Raw genomic sequence first — 22,030 nt, 5'->3', positions numbered from 1 at the left:
CAGATATATAACCCTCCTTATGTCATTTATCCCTGAATAGTGGCTGACATAACCCATCTCCAGATTAAAAGGAATGTGGGAAGAAGAAGTATATCTCTTTTTGACCTATGCACTGACAGGGGTTTAGATGTGCATCACTTCATAATCCCTTGAGAGAAAATGAAAGATCTCAGAGGTCATCAGGAGACAACATTTTGTCAGCAGAAGCACAGTGATAAAATACCTGTGCTGCCAATGGGAGGTTTGAGGGACTTTAGAGATTGCACTGCTTGTGTGTACTCGAGCTTTCAAAAAAACCCCTCTGTTTTTCATTATTTATCCACCTCTGGTATCATTCTGGTTTTAGCCTGACCGTAAAGCGTTCAGAGGTGTGAAAGAATGGTTCGGACAGTTTTAACAAGATTCATTGGAGTTTCGTCATTTTCCAGTGGGATTGTAATTTTCATGTGGGGAAAATGCACACGAATTCTGTCAAATTCGGAATTCAAAATTTGGATAAGCTTAGTGAAGTAGTGAAGTTGCATTTGTACGTCTAATGATAAAGTAATACAGATAATTTCACACACAGGTTGGCTTATACGAGTGATGACAACATCAGTCTATCCTCTTATTGCAGATTCCTTGGCTGGTTTTTATTTGTCGCGTGGCCAACTACGACGTGAGGCTTTCCCAACTGGTCACTTTCCAAATCCTGTCCAAAGCTTATATTAATGTGAGATGACTTGCACTTTGTTGGAATTTAGTATGACTGATTCCTAATAACTGTGCTGTTACGAAAACAAACAATTATGCCAGTAGATTTGCAAAGCAAAGAGTGAAAGTGACAGAGAACTGTGTGCAATGACACCATTACAAGGAAACGTCGGTAAGACGGCTTGCCCGTCGGCAATGAGAGAAAGGTTTGGGACATTGTCAGCTTTCATGCCTTTCATGGGTTGTAGATTATTACGTTGCAATGGTTTTATATGTACACAGAACGACTCCAGAAAAAAAATGCTGCAGGAATTCAATAACTGAAAAAAATAATATTGCGTGAAAAGCAAGGGAACATGTAATAAAATAAAAGAATAACACTTGTCCTTAACTTCAGCAGTTTACATTATATGCACCATACACACCCATATGTCAGTCTGACACTAACAAAGACACTTTGCATTGGCTGGAAAACTCTTTTACTACTTCTGTTAAGCTAAACTAACCACCTACTGGCCTCAGCAGTGCATGTAAGAGACAGATATTACAGCCGTTATAATGATTCAGCCAACGCAAGAATATGGTTGAATAATTATCTCTGATTGAGCGCAGGAACTTAGAGACACTTACAAATGCATAAGAATCACGTGACCTAAAAATGGATATCTAGTAGGATTACATTAGCAATGACTTTTATAGGTAATAGTTGAACATGGAAATAGTCCATTACTAAAACTATTACGCTATAGAGCTATGTATGACCAAAACGTCTCGAAAACGGAGTTTTCTATCTCTTATTTTAGGTAGAACTGAAAAATTCCAAGTTTCACATTTCCTTATTTCCTCACAGGGGTTGATTAAACTTTAATCTCACCTAACAGTGATGGGAAATATAGACATTCCTTCAACTTTCATCCGTCTGCAGTTTCCAAAACCTATTCAATTATTTATTGGTTGTGGTGGAAGCGGAGCAACAGCAGAGCAGCCCCATAACATGTTGCATCCCTAAAAGGAAGCCACAGGTTTACACACACACACGCACGCACGCACGCACGCACGCACGCACACACACGCACACAGTCAGACAGAAAATGAAGTCACTCAGTGTATAATATGATATGATATCTATCTATGTTGGAGGTTTTCATGCTGAGACCAACTGAGTTATACTGAACATACCCGATGTTACATTCCAATTAAAGTGAGTAGAATATTTTTGAAATAATAACATGTCTGCTCCTAAAGCGAATTAAACAGAATACCACGGTGGAATGATGCAACGGCAGGCTTCTTTTAGCCTGTCCAGCTGAGGGGGTGGGTGGAGGGCGGAGGGTGGCGCAGGGGGGGAAACACTTTTGAGTGCTGTGTCCTCCAGAACAAGAAACCAGTGTTCCTTGCCAAAAACCAAAGAATACAATAATCGATACTGCCACAGCTATTCCAGGAGCAGTGACAAAGTGGGTGTATTGAATTTTCCACATTTTGTTTCAAAGAGAACCGATATCAGTTGAGAAAAATGTCTTTCCCAAGGACTGTTTTTTTTTGTTTGCAAGCTTTCCGGAAATAAGTCTGATCTAAAGTTGTGGTGACATCATGCTGACATCTCTGCTTCCAATATGTGCAAGTATTTAAAATAAATCACTTTGAATATCATGACAGAGATTTATGAACTTGCTTGTGAGAGTGCCGCTGTATATGTATGAACAAGTGTGTGGCGTTTTAAGTACAACTGTTTCTCCTTCCATGGTTCCATTTTTCTCTCCACAGCCACCAGAGAGAAAGGATGGATAAGGTGTCCTTAGCAGAGCAGCATAATCTGTCCTACCTCATGAACTGGTAGCTACAGTTGGACATTATAGCCTGTAAAGATGACCAAGTATCTGGAATATGGGCTTTGACAGTCACATTTCTTTGTGTTGTCAACTCTGTCTCACCTTTTCCTCTATCGTAGGGCTGGCAGGGCGAGTGCAACTAATCTACTTCATTAGCCTGTGAGGTTAGGTGCTCTCGCCTCTTATTTCTTTTCATTTCAACGGAATTAAAAGTAAAATATGCTCTTGGAACTGGAGGCGAGGTGATCTCGTAGCTGGGTTATTGGGAGTGTTTGCTGATGGCTGAGAGTGTTGCAGTCCTGCATTTCTGTTGGCTCATTGCGCTTTATCCCCCCACATAAATCAATTTGTACCTCAAGGTGCTATCATACACTTGGTTTGGTCGTCTATTGTTGATTAGAAATGGCACTACGTGCAGCGTGAAGCGGAATAGGCACATGCAGTTCAAAATAAAAAAAAATAAAAAAAAACAATCACACTGCAACATTTATATGATATGTCATAATGAATCCCCATCACTTTGGTCCATGGTGGTGTAGTTGTGCAGTGGTTAAGTCCTGTCGCTTCACAGTAAGAAGAGTGTGTGTTCTCCCACATCCTGCATGTGTATTCTTTATTATTGGTGATTAAACCCTCCATAGTTCTGAAAACTATATGTGAGGGACAGTTCTCTGACTGGAGTGCTACTATGAGATGAATGGATGAAAGATTTGTGTTAATAATGTACAATCTTCTCACCAATGCTCACTATAATACTGGTTAGACTTTTGTCATTGTAAGTGCTGCTGGGTGATGGTTGTGTTTTATATTATACATAAGTGCTAATAACATTACGCAAAAAATCTAGATAAAATACAAAATATTGTCGGTGATTTGAATGTTGAAGAGGCTGTGGAGAAATATATATATATTTTTAAATATTGTTTGCTTTTAAATGTCTCAACTGCTACCAAAACATAGGAGCAGGATTAAGAGTTTTTTTAATTGCATGAAGTTGTTTTTATGTTGTTGTTGTATTAGTTTTGATCATATTTTTGCAAAGTTAGTTTCTTATAAGACTCCCAAAGAAGTCTGACCAATTTCTATGAACTTAAAGCCCAAAGTAGTCGAACCCCAGGCAAAAGCAATTCCAAAGTTAAGTAGAATCCACTAAAATCAACTAAAAGGTAAAATCATCAAGAATCAGCTAAAAACTATTTACAGTCAAGTTGAAACAATCTAAAATCAGCTAAAACAATCAAAAACCAAACCAAACAATCTAGAGTCAGATAAAAACAATCTAAAATCAAGTAAAAATCCAGAATCAGGTAAAAGCAGAAGAAAGGGGGAGAAAAACAAAAGCAAATCGGTAATAATAAGCTAAGATCATGCAGAAAATGTAAAATGATAAAAAAAAAATTGAAATCAGGTAAAAAAAAATTAATTAAATATAAAAAATAAAAAGGTCAGATAAACAGACATTCTTTTCCTAATTTGAAGATTTTTATGTTTAATAACAGTGAACAAGCCCAGTAATATGTGACAGTTATACAAAACCACTGCAGTGGCCCTTTAAACACGGGGTTTTGTTCCAGTTAGATAATTTAATTTGGTAAGATGGTAACATAATTTGGTTATAACATCATAATCTAATTACATAAAAGGAATTTGTGAATTAATACTTGATGAGAGAATAACACTTTAGGTGAAAGCTGGATCCGAGTACCAGAACAAGCGACTCTCATCACAATCAAGTCTTTTTTCTTTCTTAATTTACAGTGTCTTCGTTAGCCTGTCAAGCATGACGTTTAAACACTGTTAAGCTCTTTTTAATAAATACAGTCATAAACTCTGACAAAGACTCCCTGGAATAGCCATTCTACACTTCATCAGCTTAGTGCTCAATCACTTTATATGAGTTTTTGTCTGGGGAGTGGCTGTCCGGAGTTTTAAAGGAACTGGCATTGACTGGCTTTGTTGATCTTTACAGGGAGTGGAGTCTTGACTCGGAAATAAAGCCCAATACAGAATTAAATATCAGATAAGCCCTGTCAACATATATCATCCTTTCAGATCCTGTCAATCTCAGAGCAGATGGACAGTCAAATAAAGCTTTCAGCAGCAACCCCCGACTATCATACTATAGCCATAAATACAGATTTATATCTTTACTGTTGATCACTTCTTTCACAGTATTTTATCACCTCGACATATTTAAATCAGCATTTAACAGATGAGACTCCATCACATGACACAAAGCTCTCACAGTGATCCTTTTGTTTATAGTGAGAGGAATTCATGCTTTAAATAACATTGGCTTTCTCCAATTGCCACCGCGTTGTTTCGATTTAAATCAAAAGTGGATATGAATGTTACACACCCAACTGGAAACTATAAATAGTCTAAACGGAGTGAGTAGACTAGCTGTGGCTCTTTGGGCCAGCCTCATCCGCATAAACGGCTGCATTGTTTAACGATGGTATGCTTGTCAAAAGCACCATGAAAAATGAAAAGAAGATTAAAATTAATTCTGACAGAGAGAAACAGAATTCCAGTTCAAAACGTAACTTTGAAGATCGGTTGGGTGGGTGGGGGGGGGGGGGGGGGGGGGGGGGGGGTGAGGACAACAGAGGAATGTTTTTTTTTCTGGCAGTAGCAGTTAAATACAAAGAAAGGGACTGCTTGTGGTTTGCCCGACTATAGGAACACATTGCAGGTGGCAACGCTGATACGTATGATCCTGCAGAGTGGTGTGTGTGTGTGTGTGTGTGTGTGTGTGTGTGAGTGCGGTCTCCCGCTGTGTACATAAAAACACTACTTCACAGATGTTGCCGTTGCCTGTGGAAGTCCAGGACGTGACAGAGGAAGATAAGAGACTGCAGGAAGACAGAAAATAGAAGAGTTAGTCGTAGAGAATCTCAGAGGTGTAATCAGCCTATAGGCCAAACCGTACAAGACAAGTTAGGAGGTCAGAGCGGGTCGGACCGTCAGAGGCACGACTGTGAGGAAGTGATTAAGAAGAGTCAGTCAGGATTGTGGAAGTGGGACCTTGATAAAGATGAGTTTCAGGTTGTCTTTAGGTAAGGCTACAACAGTGTGGAGGTGAAGGGAAAATGACTGAATGAGTGTAACAGTGCAGAAATGACCACTGTCACCTTGCTATGTAGGCCACATCCCACCTGTTTCACCCAAAGGCTCCACTTCGAGTCCTTTGACCCAGAGGCCGTTAGTTCATCACAGAAAAGACACATCGCTCCACCGGCCTCTCAAGTATTTTAACTTACCATGGCCCTATGGCTCACATCCTTCATGCTGTTACAGAGACAAATGCATCGATACCCATCCTTGTTTAGATTCAACCTGTTTTCAATTTGTCTGACCCTCTTCATCTGAAAGTCGGCTCCTCAGAATCGGAATGCTGAGTCCTCTGTGTAGTACTGTGTAGTATTCCCTCTGTATTCTCTAAGACATAGATCTTAACTTCAGCTGTAGTAAACTCTCTGCACTGTGCTCCAGTCCAGTGAATTCCTTCCAGCTCCTCTCCAGAACTCCTCCAGCAAGTGAGTATAGAACTCGAGTAGCGGTCGGTGCACATAAAATTCACAACACATTTCTCCAGTCTCTTCCATTTACATCATGATCTGTCACAAAAAATGGTTCTAAGATGTATTATTGTAGTATTTTCATGTTGAAACGTCCCTTTTTATAATCATGGAAAACTGTGTCAGATGTCTGATGACTCATGCTGCACTTGAGGCTGTTTCCTAATCATGCATCAAATACAAGTTGCTGCTGTGTTTGGGATTCAAGCCTTCACATTTTAAATTATATTGCATTTTGCTGTACTGATGTTATGATGTTCACCTTTCAACATTCCTCTTTGCATTTTATATGTTTTACACACACACACACACACACACACACACACACACACACACACACACACACACACACACACACACACACACACACACACACACACACACACACACACACACACACACACACACACACACACACACACAGACAGAGCGTTATCTCGTATTATCAGCTGTGCCTTATTTCCTCCCTTCTCCAATGTGTGTATAGGTGCTTCCCTCACTTCATATCTCATGTTTGCATGTACTGCAGTACATGTACACAGTCAGCAGTCATCTCACCTTGCATTTTACTCGTCCCAGTTTATCCAGTCCCAGTTTTGACCCTTCTTGGTTTTGTTGCCAACATCTTGGATTGGCCCCATTTGTACCTCAGCCTGCTGTGCTGACCTTCCATGTAGAAAGTCTGGCTTGATTGTGGAATAATAATACATTGCATAAATGCTATAATTCATTGAATTGTGCACTTGGGTTTTCTACCAACTCCTGACATCTAAACTATAATGAGGAAATTTAAAACAGCAGATAGAAAGAGAGAGCTTTATACTAATACTGTGTACGAATCATTAAGGTGGCAGGGATTCTGCACAGACAACATTCCCCAGCGTCTCACACATTTCAGATTAATACATTCAATAATATGGAGGAACTACCAGATATCAAAAGTTGAAGCTGTATTAAAAAAGAAAGAAGAATAGAAGCACTAAGTCATTGCACATTGTTTGACAAGTCCACAATCAATAATAATAATAATAATAAAAAACAAAACAATAATAAATCCAGGCAGCTTCAATAGTTATCGTCTAAAGATGACACTTAAATGCCTTACGTTCATAACAATTCCCACTTTTTTATTTATTGATGTCCAACTGGTGTTCCTACAAAACTTTGCTGTTAACAGGACAACACAATCATATAATATGATCAAGACCATCGCCTGCATCTTTCACCCACGTGTCATAACCATCTGCAAATCATACACTTCTGTGAAGCCGTTACTCTCCCGGAGGAGATTTAAATCAAAGTGACTGCTGCACCAAAACTAATAAGCTATGATAGCTTGCTCTATTTGGAAGTCTCAAGCACTCGGTTCTTTCAAAGGTCAACTCCCTAAAGACGGCTTCCTTTTTGATGTGACTCATCTGGAATGAACTTGCCACAAAATTGTGCCGCTTTCCAGCTTGATTCCCCTTTGACAAATGTTTAAGTTCGTCTGAAAACTTCATCAGCTGTAAAATGCACAACCAGAGAGCACCTGACACTCACAAACCGTAATCTGTTCAGACACTTACAACATTTCCTCCGCCGCAGCACAACTTTGACACGGTTGCATTACAGCCTCTCATGTATGTGATTAAATTAAGAATTGAATGCAGCCACTGTCGCTCTGGTTTTGTGCTTTACGAACTTCCACGTGGCATCCCAAGAGACATACGAGCCAGAGGGTGATTAGCCGGAGTTTGTTTTCCTTTGTGGAAAGAAGCAATGTTTCATTTAGAAGTCTTGACACAAATGAGTAAAAAACAAACATTTCCCCCTCAGAATGACGGCTCTAACACAGATAGGCTTATTTTTTATTTATTTATTTTTCACTGCACAGCGTGTGTAGCCTCCAACGGCAGCAGCAAAACACACGCCCCAATATCAACTTCCTGATGTGGACAGCGTTCTGTCTTCTCTTAGCTGACGCTCCATGAAAATGAGTTATAAATATTTAAACTGATTAGTATCCAATCAAGGGGTTTAAAAGTTGGCAGAGGCCCCGCTCCCCCGGCTTCCAGAAACCGCCACTTTCCATCGAATGCTGCGACTGTGCTTTGACGTGATGAAGCCATGCGAACGATGTGTTTTCAACAAACACAAGTACACACACAGACAAGTCCATTTGCACTCTCATGCACACACACTTCCAGACCAGAATTAATGAGGTAAGAATGCCAGCTTAGGGCTCACTTGGGATAAATCCATGTATAGATGAGGCAAAGCTAAGGAAATTCAATCTGTTGTCCTAACCTTTGCTGCCAAGGCTAACACAGGCTTTACTCTGCTGCCCATTTTATTTGTGATCATTGGCCATCGGACACTGGAGAGTTTCGCCAATACAGCATCCATTCATCAAGTCCACAAAACCCAAACCAAGCAAAAAAAAAAAGTGTAAAACTAAATCTGATGGTCTTAATGGGGCCTTAATGAATCATATCTCCTGAAGAAAGTGTTACAGTTTCTATTGTAAGGGAGAAGAGAGAGGGAGGGAGTGCTGAGAGGGAGAGAAAAAGAGAAAAACCCTGGCTGCCTTTTATTTATAATACTTTACTTCAAGCACACTTCAGGTCAGTTGCATAGCGAGGTCTTACGTAAGTGCCATGTAGTCAGAAGTCAAGTCCAACATCGATTTGCTCTTGCAGGAGTACAAGCAGTCAGCTGAGGAGTTTCAGAATATGAAAGTGATTCACACAGTGACAGCGCAGCTCTGGTAATGTTGAAATATTAACCCTAAACTGCACATAATTGGAAAAAGATTAAAAAAAAAAAAAAAAAGGCCTTTAGTCAGAATAGGTTTCTGAATTATGATGACAAGAAATAGACTGGAACAGGAAAGACATAGTATGGGATTCAAGTGTTTAATTATAGCTTGAAAAGGATATGAATCAAGTATTCCACATTTTATTAGAGGAGACTTGAGAGTAAAACAGGACATTGCCCACTCTGAACTGAAGTTGTTTCTGCTGCATTTCTCTGAGATGTGAAACGCTGCAACATGACAGTTTTGCGCAGCAGATGAATAAAAGTAAATTAAAGCCATGCGGGTCAAACACAGCTATAACATATAAGTCTATAAGAAGCTTAAGGTATTGTTGGAATGTTTACATGAGAAAGCTTTCTTTTCTGGGAAGCTTTCCACAAACATCTGCCCACAGCAGGCCAGGAGGAAGTGCTAAGCCTCTGCTCGATGTGCTCACGTGTGCAATGGCTGCACACGCAAGGAAACACACACACACACACACACACACACACACACACACACACACACACACACACACACACACACACACACACACACACACACACACACACACACACACACACACACACACACACACACACACACACACACACACACACACACACACACACACACACACACAATCAAATGCCGTGCAAATACAAGCACAGGTAAATGTTTCTGCACGAACACAGCGCTTGCACAATCCATAACCGCTTCCATAAATTCTCTCATTCGGCTTCACATTTTTATTTCTAACTTTATTTCATGCTTTTCACACCGCTGCCCCGTCTCCATCGTCTCCCTCCCACGGTACAATAAATAAAATAAAGTCAGGATGGATGAATGGATGAATTACTATTAGAAAGTGGACATTTCATGGTTTTGTGCTCTAATGTGGAAACACACAGCTATATCCCACACTCTTTGGAAATCAATGGTCCCTTGGGTTCATTTCACCAATCACCTTCTTTTCACTCTCCTACCCGCTGCCCCTCCCGACTGCTGCAGAAAATAAAAAAATGCTTGTGCCACCAAGCGTATCTATGGATATGTATGCATGGAAACAGTTGCCTGGAGCTACCAAAGCTAAGAATAACTCGATTTTGGAGCAAGAGCTGGAGAAAAAAAAAAAAAAATCATTCACAAGAAACCTTTGCAGTTCCAGTTAATGAGTCCCTGCTCCCATGCTCACAGTTAACTTTAATGTGATGCATTCCTTCAATTTACATAATGATCCCTTCATAGGAAAATTAATAACAATGATGCAGAGAATCAATCACTTCTAAATACGATATCAGAACACAATATGACCCCTTTATTTTTATGTAAATATGCCAGAGGTGGGGGCATGCAGATTAAAGAGCAGGATGGATGAAATTTTTGGATCTTACTGTGTATGAATCATTTTAATAATGAACACTAGGGATATAGAAGGAAATCCCAGCCCAACTTGTATGCAAACCACACATGCGCATACAAGCAGCCGCGATGAAGTCACGGTGGCCCATAGCTGGCAAACACAAGCCATGACGATAACTAAATGCCATAGTACAAGTGGAGCACATTTTACCCACTGGGGCCTCACACCAGAATTCCAACTAAATGTCATAGGAATATTCAAATGAAATATCTAATAACTGGGGAAATAAACAAAGCTTTCCTTTTTTTTTGCTGCAATTCCACTCTTCTGAGTTTGTAGAAAGTTGAACAAGGAGGTTGGCGAGTTTGGCTTTGAGATTGTATTGTGACTATTGGAGTAAACACCAATGTATTAAATGCGGAACATCTTAACGCATATTGTATTGCAATTGCACAACAGCTAAACTTAGTGTAAACTGATATGTTAGGTAAAACATAAATCCCTGCAAGCGTTGATGACCTTTCACCATCTGTGCCTTTGTTTACCCTTGTTTTCCTTCCACTCTCCCTTCTCCTACGTCTTTTTTTGTACATGCATGATTATCCGTTGTTAATCCGTCTTCTCCGATGTTGTCTACAAAGTCGGATGCCTACTGTAGGTCAATAGCTTCTGTCTCATTGTCTTCCATCCAGCAGTCTGAGTGGACCACGTGGGCACGCAGTCATTTACCTGGATCTCCTTGTGTGTCCATGCTGCTATCATTAGACTGTATCTTTGTGAGAGAACTCATCCTCGACATCCCTCTGTATCCCCTTCTTGCCCCTCTCTCCTTCTCCACCTCCTTATCATTGTCTCACCCACCTGGGAGCGACAATTAGGGAGGTATTAGACTGGTGAGCCACCCAGTCTCCCTCCCTCCGTCCATGACCTCCCCGATAGGGGAGCAATGGAGAAACAAGAGCTGGGATACAGCCGGTGTGCAGCTGCACCCCGTCTTCAAAGGCTGTAACCGCTAAAAAAAGAGAGAAACACTGGAGTGAGATGCCTGTTGAAAAGAAAAAATGCATGACACAATGGTTGTCGAATTGTCTGCAGTGAGGGGTGGACAGGGAAGTCAAAGGGTAAAATAAGTTAGAGCAGCCGGGGTGTAGCCGACCTCCCTTGTCTGTACACCAGCTGCAGCAACCCTGACCACAGGCTCACATGCCCGTCTGGTGCTTCTTTTATGGTTGTGTTGTTGTCTTTTTTCTTTTCTTTTTTTTAACAGCTAATGCACTTTGCAAATTCCTTTTGCAATCTGTCGCAGCAAAGTATTTTCCAAAATATCCACAGTGGTAAGTTATTTCCTCGGGTGGCTTAGAGGTTTTCAACATTTTCAACAGATTCTCACAATGAATTTTTTACAGGACAAGACTGTTGCAGCCTGATCTACTGTATAAAGTGTGCAAAATTACATGCCCATGCAACTAGATTGCATTTTCAGTCACGCAAACAGGAGTATTTAAATGAGGTTTTGACGCACATTAGGCCTGTTCACACAAGAACAATCAGCAGGAACCGGCACCATGTTTGTGTTTCATGAATCTGCCATGGAGCGATTGGATGGAGTGCTGAGCCCCAACAAACAGGTATCACACATAATAGAGCGTTTGCCATAAGGGAGATGATCCATTAAAAAGTGAACGCTGTTGGAAAATTAGGAACAGCAAGTTTACAAGACTTAATTCATTTCATTAGCCTTTATTTAGTCAGGAGAACCACATTGACATTAATAATCTCTTTTACATGTCCTGGCAAGTCCTTAGATAAACATTTGGTAATTTTACTATTTCATAGGAATTGGGAAAACTAATCAGCAACTTTTTCTTTTTTGCAGATACCAGCTAATAAAAATACCAATGCAGGTTTTCCTCGTTGTAATTCCATGCAGAATAGACTGATCATCAAACTGAGTCCTTCCAACTGACGGTAAAACGGCGAAACATCCCTCGTAGCTGAACTGTATTCATTGTTACAGTCATGAAAACAATGGGAAAAGAGTTGAAGGACGACAGAGCTCAGTACAAAACACAATTACAGTTGCAATGTGAGAAGACACGCAAAATGACTCACACTCATACATATATGTACAGAGTGGTTAAAAATGCAGGATTTAGTCATTGGTGCACAGTTCCTAGTCAGCAGCATTCAGCAGAAAAAAGAAAAAATAACAGACAAGCACTCTATGATAAGGCTGAGCAGCCAACCACAACAAGAACAACGGTTATCTTCCTGCACCACACACACGTGGTCTCAGGGGTTGGGATTTCATAAATTGTATTGTAACAAAATAAGGATTTAAAGAATAAATAAATAAATAATTGGAAACAGTATCTGTCGCTCAGGTCCCGCCCCCTGTCTCAATCAACCAATCACTGCAGAGCAGCATTGGCAGAGGGGTGATTGATTGACTGATTTCAAGTTGTCATGGTCAAGTCATGACACATTGCTTTGTTTGTCTTTCAAACATTGCAATAGCATAATTTAGCCAAAGGCAGCATGCTACTGCTAATCTCATCATTTTTACTGAGCCCCAAACAAGAGTCACTGAAGTCAACATGCATATACTTTTTAAAGTGCCAACAACTGCAACCAGCTGCACACGATACAATATAAGTAAACCCTAAAAAAAAAAAAAAAAACATACTTCCAAATATATAAACTAAGTTAATCATACTTTATAACTCCATTGGGGAAATTCCTTTTTCCCCCCGCTTTGACCCATCCTTTTCCTCGCTAATTCTAGGTTTGGGATCCACAGTCTTGCTCAAAGACACTTCAACGTGTGGACAGAGTGAGGGGGGGAATTGAACCTGCAACCATTGCGATTGAAAGTTGACCGCTCACCTAACTGAGCCCCAATCCTGATCCATTTCACATAAAAAGACACAAATATTAACGGCTTTTGAAAGACCTTTGAACACCATAAACTAGTAGAAGTATTTGCTCATTTACAGCCGTAAGAAGCTTGAGTAAAATTTTTAATCCAAACTGAATAATGAACTTGCCTCAAATCAAACGTTTTCATGACAAATTCGTGTATGATGCATATTGCTTATTAGACTGTGCATCATGCATTGACAACTTTAATGAAAATAATTTTTATATTTAGTACCACTGCTGGAGATCGAATCACTGAAGTGTCAAAAACAAATAAGATGCTCCCTCTGGAGCAGAAAAAGAAAACTACTTGTATTTCTACAATTGAGTGATACCTTGAGGGTCATTTTCCTCATCAGTATAACACACCTCTCGATTATTTGTTCAGGATGTGTGCAGCATCAAAATGTAATTAAATGAGAAGCTTCCTTTTGCCACCTCTTTGCATTGCCCCACAGGGATTTCCCTCCAACTACTTTTCATGCACATCAGTCGCCTTTAGCTCTTTACCAGTGTTAATCATCCCCGTCGTTTATTATTCCAGCTGGCTCGTCTTCTCCGTGTTTATAAATGTGTCTTACCTCGTGTCTTTGTCGGTTCAGTGTCACTGTTTTGTTACATGTGCAGAGAGGGGGTGCGTGTCACGTTTGATTGACATTTTCAATCACTTTGGAGGAAAAAGAGGAAGAAATCTGGCACATAGCAAGAGATACCTGAATATTAATACCAGGCGAGATACAAACTTGGAGATGTTTAAAGTTCTGTCTTGGTTTCGAATCATGTTTGTTGTTTTACTCTTACTGCCTGCTTCAATAAATAACTTCTTGAAAGCTCTGTGTTGCCTCTCAGTCAGGTCCCGTTTCAGATCCTCAGCAATGATTTGTTCTTCACATGACCTGTTATTGAGATTTCAGTCACATAATCGACCAGGAGACTACCTGAGATGACATTTGTAAACTCTCCATAGTCATAAGTGTGACTCACCGTCCGTGTATCTTTCCTGGGCTGTGAGGCTCATGCAGACATGCACATAAACACGAGCACTTGCCAAGCCATGTGCACACATCCCACCACACAGATTTCCCACACATCCTCTCCAGGCAAGAGACTTATTTTAGTGTTTTGGAGAGCACTTGTAGAAAATGCCCCTGACTTTGCACTGAATAAAAGTTCAGCACAAGAAACGACGGTGGACATCAGGAGGAATGTAAAGAGTTAAAGCCGACAGTTTGAACCGAAAATCGTGAAGAAACCGAGAAGAATAGCAGTGAAGAGGAGCTCGAAAGAGTGGAAGTGTGGGTACGGTAAAAGCGCTCCCATGGTTGGCACACTGCCAGCTCCTGGACAGAGATGCGGCTCGCTGCTGTCCGCCTACTGACCGCCTCCTCATCTGAGCGCTCACTCTGCATTAAGGGCCCCAATCAAATATTCATTCTCCAAATCCAGCACTTACATAACTAATACAACAAGTGCGTCTCCACGCTCTGACCCCGCCTGTACAGAACAATGTGTTACACCGAGCACGGGGCAAACATTCATCCGTGCAGCAAGCGAAGGGTCAGCGGCTCTGGCCCACTCAGAACAGATGATATTCTTGTACAGCGGCTAACAAGCTTTGCCTGTAGAGCTCTGCATTAAGCTAATTATCAAATTGATTATTTCAGACCAAAAGTTGGGGGCCGAGAAATGTGCAAAAATGGAGATAGGGTTGCTTTAATTTGCTTTGACAATGGAAGCGAAACAGCTCTAAATAAACGATAAGAAGACAAAGAGCAAAAGGGCTTTTGCTACTGCAGGAGGTGTTCTGCTATGAGACAATTCTCACTCAAAAGGCAGATACTGATTCTACACACATGAATTGAACAGAGCCCAAATGCATTTACGTACTTACAGTACAGAACATGTGCAATAAGTATATTGTATCCACTATCAAAACATATTTCTTGATACATTTGAAAAGTGCAATGATCAGGAATGATGATCAGTCAAAATCTACTCCCAGTTTGCATGTTCTCCCTGTACATCTGTTCTCCAGGTTCTCTGGTTTCCTCCCACAATCCAAAAACGTGCATTTGAGGCCATTTCATGACTCTAAATTGTGAATATGTTTTTGGTTAAGTTTTTTTGGAGTTATATTCGCAAAATGACGGAAATAAAAAAAATTAAAAAATGACTGAATGCCTTCATAACATCTATGTAAACCAACAGAAAGTTTGCCTGCTTTACATGAAGAAGTCTTGGATCTGCAGGATCTCAATCAGCATGGCTGGACGACTCTATAAAGGAGAGAAAGTCCACCCAGTCATTTTCTCTCTGCCTCTTTAACAACAGAGACTGATCTAATCTTATCAACATCCCAATAATTGCAACAAGGGCAGCACTCGGGGGCCATTACATTTTGTCACCACGGTAGTCTCTCTTATCAGCAGATACTATTGAATGCCTTTGTTTTTTGTCAATTGACCTCAATTCTTCCCTGTGCTGCGATATCATCACTGAGAAGATGGACTAATCAAGCAGAGGAGCCACAGCTGAACAAGACCGTATGCAATCTGCCATATTACAACCAAAGATCATTTTCTTGGTACATCTACAGCTCCTTTTAATAATTTTCAAAATCAGTTTAATGCTTTGGGGAATTTCAGGGTTTGTGAGTCATATAGAAGGCAAGTTTCTATTGTCCTGTGGTACTAAAATAATCAGACTTGTTTCACATAATGTATGCTGTATAACAAAAAAAGTGAAATAGTGATGGAAAGTGCAGGTGCAGCAACTATTAAGACCCATCACTGTCCTTAAACCTCCAATTAACCACAACCCACAGCTCTGATGCTTCCTAAGGACCCTTTTCAAGGGCAATAAAGTTGCAATGTGAATCAAACCCTCAACACTCTCCTATGAAATGTTTACTGCACTGCTGACTTTTATGTTGCATTAGAGGTTTTCAAGTCCCAACAGTAGACTTTGGACGCTTGATGTGTATCTTAGTTTTCTGTTTCAGACCTCTGTCTCCGGGAAGTGGATGAAATAGAGTGCCTACCATCAAGACTTTCATAACCCAGATGCAACTGTGTGGGGAGAAAGCCAAAGTCTCTACTGTTAAGTGGTTAGTAATGGCAAAGTAATTCAATCCAAGTGGGGTTTTTCTCTTTCCACTCAAAACTTCCGGTACAATCCTTTCTTGTTATGCGGGTGGGCAGCTTTCCGGAAAAGACACCAAGACATCTTAGTGACTCTGCCAACAAGCCAATGATGTAAGGGCAATTAAAACACAATTATGGCTTCAATTGTTCCTTAATTGAATTTGGTTACAGGCTTAGAGCGCTGTGAGAATAAAGCATATAGACCGCATCATAATCTTGAGTCGTAATGTGCATGGTGCTATTTGCCGAGGAAAGGCGGTGATGCCAGGGATTAAGTTTGACTTTCTGTCCCATCGGAACATAAGATTACGTCTGTGCAGAAAAAGCTTCAAGGCATGGGAAGAGAAAGAAAGAGACACTAAGGAAAAGCTCCGGGTTTAAGAGGAAACAAAAGAGGTTTTTTTCTTTTTTGTTTGTGCAACTCATGAAAGGTCATGATGATGCTGCTCCCACAGGCAGTCAGTTTTTATAACATATCTTAACAGAAAAAAACACGTGTATATTTGCAGACGTTACAGAAAATACTCAGATCTTCAAAACGAGTGAGTGACAATAATTCTTTAGGTTTTTTTCATCCATCCATCCATCCATCCATCCATCCATCCATCCATCCATCCATCCATCCATCCACCCACCTTACATTTGGTTGGCTGGGGTCAATTCCAGCTCACTATGAGCAAAATACCAGTCTTTGTTTTCCTATTGATCAAGTAAATTCCAACAAAAATATAAATCCCCTATTTGATAAACGTATTTTTTTACAGACTCCTTCAAGTTTTTCAAAAAACTGATCCCAGCTTACAATGGATGCAGCAGGTAGAGTGGGTGCCAGACCACCACCGGACACACATAGAAAGACTATAGACAAATATGCTTACATCACATTGACTTGCATGAATAGTCACACATGTTGAATGGGATACTGAATTGAACTGGCTACTATTGGAAACACACACACACACACACACACACACACACACACACACACACACACACACACACACACACACACACACACACACACACACACACACACACACACACACACACACACACACACACACACACACACACACACACACACACACACACACACACACACACACACACACACACACACACAAACTCCAAACAGGACGAGGCGAGGGAGTTAACATCCTCTGGTCTGCCACCTCCAGGTCAGCCTCCCATCTTCAGGTCAATGCCACCAGCTCTAAACTTTACAATATAATTGGTCTCACCACCCTCCTGTAGACTGCCCCTTCAACCTCACTCGGACCCTTCTATCATATATCACTGATAACATTTATCTTCATCTGGTTCACCCTGCCTGAACACTGTAATTCACTTCTCTTTCACCACTACTTTGGACAGTTAACCCTGAGTACTTGAATTCTTGTCTTTGCAGCCAAAGAGGTCAATTAAACCAATATACTGTAGGACAGGGGTGGACTAAATTAGCAATCTCTCAATCTCACCTCATAGTGGGAAGGTCATAGGTCCAAGTCAGAGCCGTGACCTGTACAAACTTTGAAGAAATCTAGTGGAGGAATGTGTTTTAGATATGTGCTTAAGCTATAAATTGTCAAATCTGTGTGATGTTTAAAAATTTCAAGAATATATCAGGAAGTTTGTTTACCTTGATCCAAAATGTCATCCACATTGTACTATTGCTGTCAAAACACAGGTCAGCTAACTTCTGAAGACAGACATAATACATTTGTGGAGTATTCATTTTTTATTTCAATCAATGTTTAATTATCTTGCGTAGGATGTAGGACCTTTCATCCATCCATCTTTCTACCACTTTATCTAGCTGAGGGTCATAGAGGCTGAGGCTGATCTCAGATGGTGAAGGCATCTTACACCCAGGACAGGATGTCAGTCCATTGTGGGACAAACACAGAGAGACAGACAAACACACTGAAATATTCACACTTATATAAGCAATACTTTAGATTTATCCATCCACCCATCCATCTTCTGTACCACTTTTTCCTGTTGAGGGTGGCAGGGTGCTGGAGCCAATCCCAGCTAACTATGGGCAAGTGTTGGATACACCCTGGACAACTCTACAGTCCAATAGAGAGTTAACACAGAGACAAACCATCACACACACTCGCATTTACTCCAAGAGGCAATTTAGAATCACCATATAACCTCACAGACATAATTTTTGTTCTGTGGAAGAAAACTGGAGTATCTGTAGGGAAATGAAGCATGACAAATCCAAGTCCCCAAGCCCAGACTCAAACAGGCGATATTATCACTGTGAGGTGAAAATGCTAACCACTGCACCAATGTGTCCTCGGGATGTGAACTCTGCGTATAACACGCATTCTCATTCAATCGTTTGTACTGTAAAAGTGTTGGTTATTACAGAGGTCGTACCAGTCTGCTTATTATAGTTCAAGGTTCAGAGCTGTAACTTGGTTGGTATGTGAGAAGGTTTATTAGGTGACATACTGTCACAGTGACACTGACACATCCAGTTCACTGAGCCGAAGCATCCTGGAAGAAGTGGTAGGATATCAAAACCGGTGCCAAGAACATTACCAGTCCAACAACAAAGCATAGCTTCCACTGGTGCGGTTCAGGGGGACATCTGAGCGAAGCACTCCAGCTTTTAGCTTCTGTTTTTGCAGACTTACTTTGTTGATGTTTCACAGAAGCAAGGAGACACAGACATTTGCAGTGGCGCCAGAGAGGTTCTTTTACTCGCATTAAAAAGTACAAGCACACCTAATTGGGTGCTTCACAGGCCAGAGGAAACAAACAAACAAAAAGCACTGTTTACGTCTGAGTGTTCCTTATTAAAATGAGTCAGCTTTTCCGTGTCCTACTCAGGTTTATTTTTTTCAAAATGACACATTTCCCATCATAAACAAGATAATGCTTGTGGCACATCTTTATGCATATTCAACATCTCGAAATAAAGCCGTGGGCCTTCGTAATGCATTCGGCTGCCTTTCCAGGGCATTCATGCCTCCTCGCAGTCCGTTAACTTCCTTCAGAATATTCTGCAACAAACACTACCGTGCCCCCCACATGCAGTGCCATCCCACTTAATTAGATTAACCTCAGTTAAACTCTCCAACATCCAACACCGACTCCCAGAGGTTGAACAACAATTCTGACCATAGTCAACACGGCCCAACTTTCCTTCTCCCTGTCGAGCACAAACAAACTCACACTCAGAGGAATCAAAGTGAGTGTCCGTCTGTACAAATGTAATGAATGATAAATTATGGATGTCCTAAACCATCATATGAAGGTGGAAAACGCTGTGCATGCCAACTAATGCATCCTCTTGCATGAGATGTGAGAGGGCTCTTTAGGAAGTGTATATCTTAATTTTATGCCACCCATTCCGATATGCAAATGTGAAGTATATTTATGCTCGCATGCTTTTTTTTTTTTTTTTTTCCTTGTGAGTTTGTGTTGGTGGGATAAACACTAAAGAGTCAACAACTTGGTGACTCTGTGATGCTGAACGCACACGTTGGATATTGCTTGACGCCAAGGCTCGGGAAAGTGACAGGCAGGCCGGGTACCAGCAGATATTAACTGCCATCGTTGTCTTTTCCAGAGCACTTTGACAGCAAACATAAAAGACGTGATGAACTTAAAGAGAGCATGCTTCACTGCCCTGGCCTCACGCAAAAACGATTGTTGAACAAGTTAGTCCTATCAGTCCAGAGTAATGTGCCTCTCACCTCTAAAAGATATATCAGATTAGGCACTATTTCATCTCAATCTATCGTGATTGCTTTTTTTTTTTTTTTTTTCATAGGTGGCTGTTGCTCAGTTGGCAGAGCTGGTTGTCTTCTAATACCAAGGTCCCAAGTTTGATCTCACCATATGTTAAAGTGAAACACAACATTGCTTGGTTTGTTTTTGCTACAAAGCACACTGGGACTCCTCAAGAGGTTAACTGTGTACAGACGTAGGAAAGCTACAGAATACAAATAATTGTTCTCTAGCCTGTACCCCACCAACTTTCCCCAGAGATAGATAAATATATTGATTTCAACTCTAAAAATGTGTGGAAATATTTAGGTGGTCAAGTCAACTTTGGAAATTGTGCCATTATTTTATTAAACATATTAGTAAAATGGTCCTACCTGCTTTAGATCTATTTAATTGTTTTTATTTTCTCCTCATTTTAATTAGTGTATGTACCATATTCTGAAGGGAGAAGCATTTCACGGACTGCATCAGGTGAACTGGACTGAAGCAGAACTGATGAAGCCACTTGGAAAAAGGAAAAACGTCCTCAAAGACAAATGAACAAGTCCAGTTGAGCTGATCAATTGCTTTGGGACACCTCTGCTTCTGTTATCCTCTTCCAACAAGTGCCTCTGACCCTGCTGAGCAACAAACTATGAAGTCATACCAAAAAATGAGAAGTGCGATGAGAAAGCTTTCCTGGGTAATGGCAGTGTTCTCTGAGAGCTTTTACCAGCAGTATTTCCCAGAACACACTTTCAGGATGTTTCCATATCTTACAATTAGCAGCTTCCTCCCCAGCAATATCAGAGTTTATCATTAATGTCTGCGAAAACCTTTTGGCCAGCCACTGAATACAATCTGGTGCTAATGCTCGTTATAATATGATTCTTATCCTGAAAAGAAATTGTGCACAAATGCAGGAGCATAACTGTCACAACATGTTCAATCATTTTCTAATTCCCCACTATAAAAGTGCATAACTAACTATAAACAAGGAGTTTTACAATGCAATATTTCCCAAACATCAGTTTTTGTGTTCAGGGGAGGACGACAAACTAAACTGTGAGATGTACAAACAAGGTGAGGTTTTGCCATAAAAGCAAATCAATACATATTCAGAAGGTGATTTATGAATGCAGGCAGTTAACGGGACCGTGCCAGACTCCATGCATGCTGCATAGGTCTGGATAAAGCAGAGCCATGAATCATTTTCACATGGCAATAGCCATGGATAAATCACAACTGGCTCACGTTGAGTCACATGCTGGTGCAAGTTACCAGACTGGATCTGCACATTGCTGCGGAGATGGTGCATGGTTATGATGGTTGCTCGCCTCTCTAACTTGCTGAAATGGGTTTCATCATAGGACAAAGATAAACTCTCTGTCTCAGTTAACACATCCTTTCACACACCGTCACACCTGCTGCGGTGTGTGTAGGAAGGGCTGGGGCATTCTATATGTCAGGCCGCGTCAAGGCGGTGCACGCACACACACAAACCCACGCAGGACACCTTGAGTCTGGACGGCAGGAAAGACATCAAGTCCTTGACACTTATAATAATTTTCCCCACAGACCTCCGCATGCACGTCCATGTTCAGGGTCCATCCCATTCTGATAAGCATCGTCAGTGATAATGGCCTTGTTAATGAACTGAAACGTGCTTGAGACGGGCGGCTGATGCAGCCGATGGTTATCAGTGGGTGGAGCCGTCAGTGGTGCAGTAATAAAGTCAATATTTCCTGAGACACAAGACCGGGACAGGGATGAGCCTCACTGTGTACTCACACATTATCGCTGCAATTGTGTTCTTTGTATGTGTGGTTTGCCCATGTAATGCGATAATCCTGTACGATAATGACCTAATGAGCATATGGTGAATGTGCTCTATGTGCTCGCATGTGAATCTATAAAAAGCCTTTGAACTGCGCTGCGATACAACTGATCCCGCGCTGCTTCCTGCAATCAGCAACAAAGCATCGTTCAGC

The 22,030-nt window shown here is 40.9% G+C and overlaps 1 protein-coding gene across 1 annotated transcript in view; it reads right to left on the bottom strand.

The window, feature by feature from the left end:
* Positions 1–22,030, bottom strand: part of kcnb2b (potassium voltage-gated channel subfamily B member 2b) — an 87,347-nt gene that overhangs the window by 34,708 nt on the left and 30,609 nt on the right. The gene's annotated exons all lie outside the window — the stretch shown is intronic.

The sequence above is a fragment of the Lipophrys pholis genome (genome assembly GCF_963383615.2).
Source record: "Lipophrys pholis genome assembly, chromosome: 20".
Classification (NCBI taxonomy): Eukaryota; Metazoa; Chordata; class Actinopteri; order Blenniiformes; family Blenniidae; genus Lipophrys; species Lipophrys pholis.
Note: the sequence above shows the minus strand (reverse complement) of the source record. Positions and strands in the feature narration are given on the sequence as shown.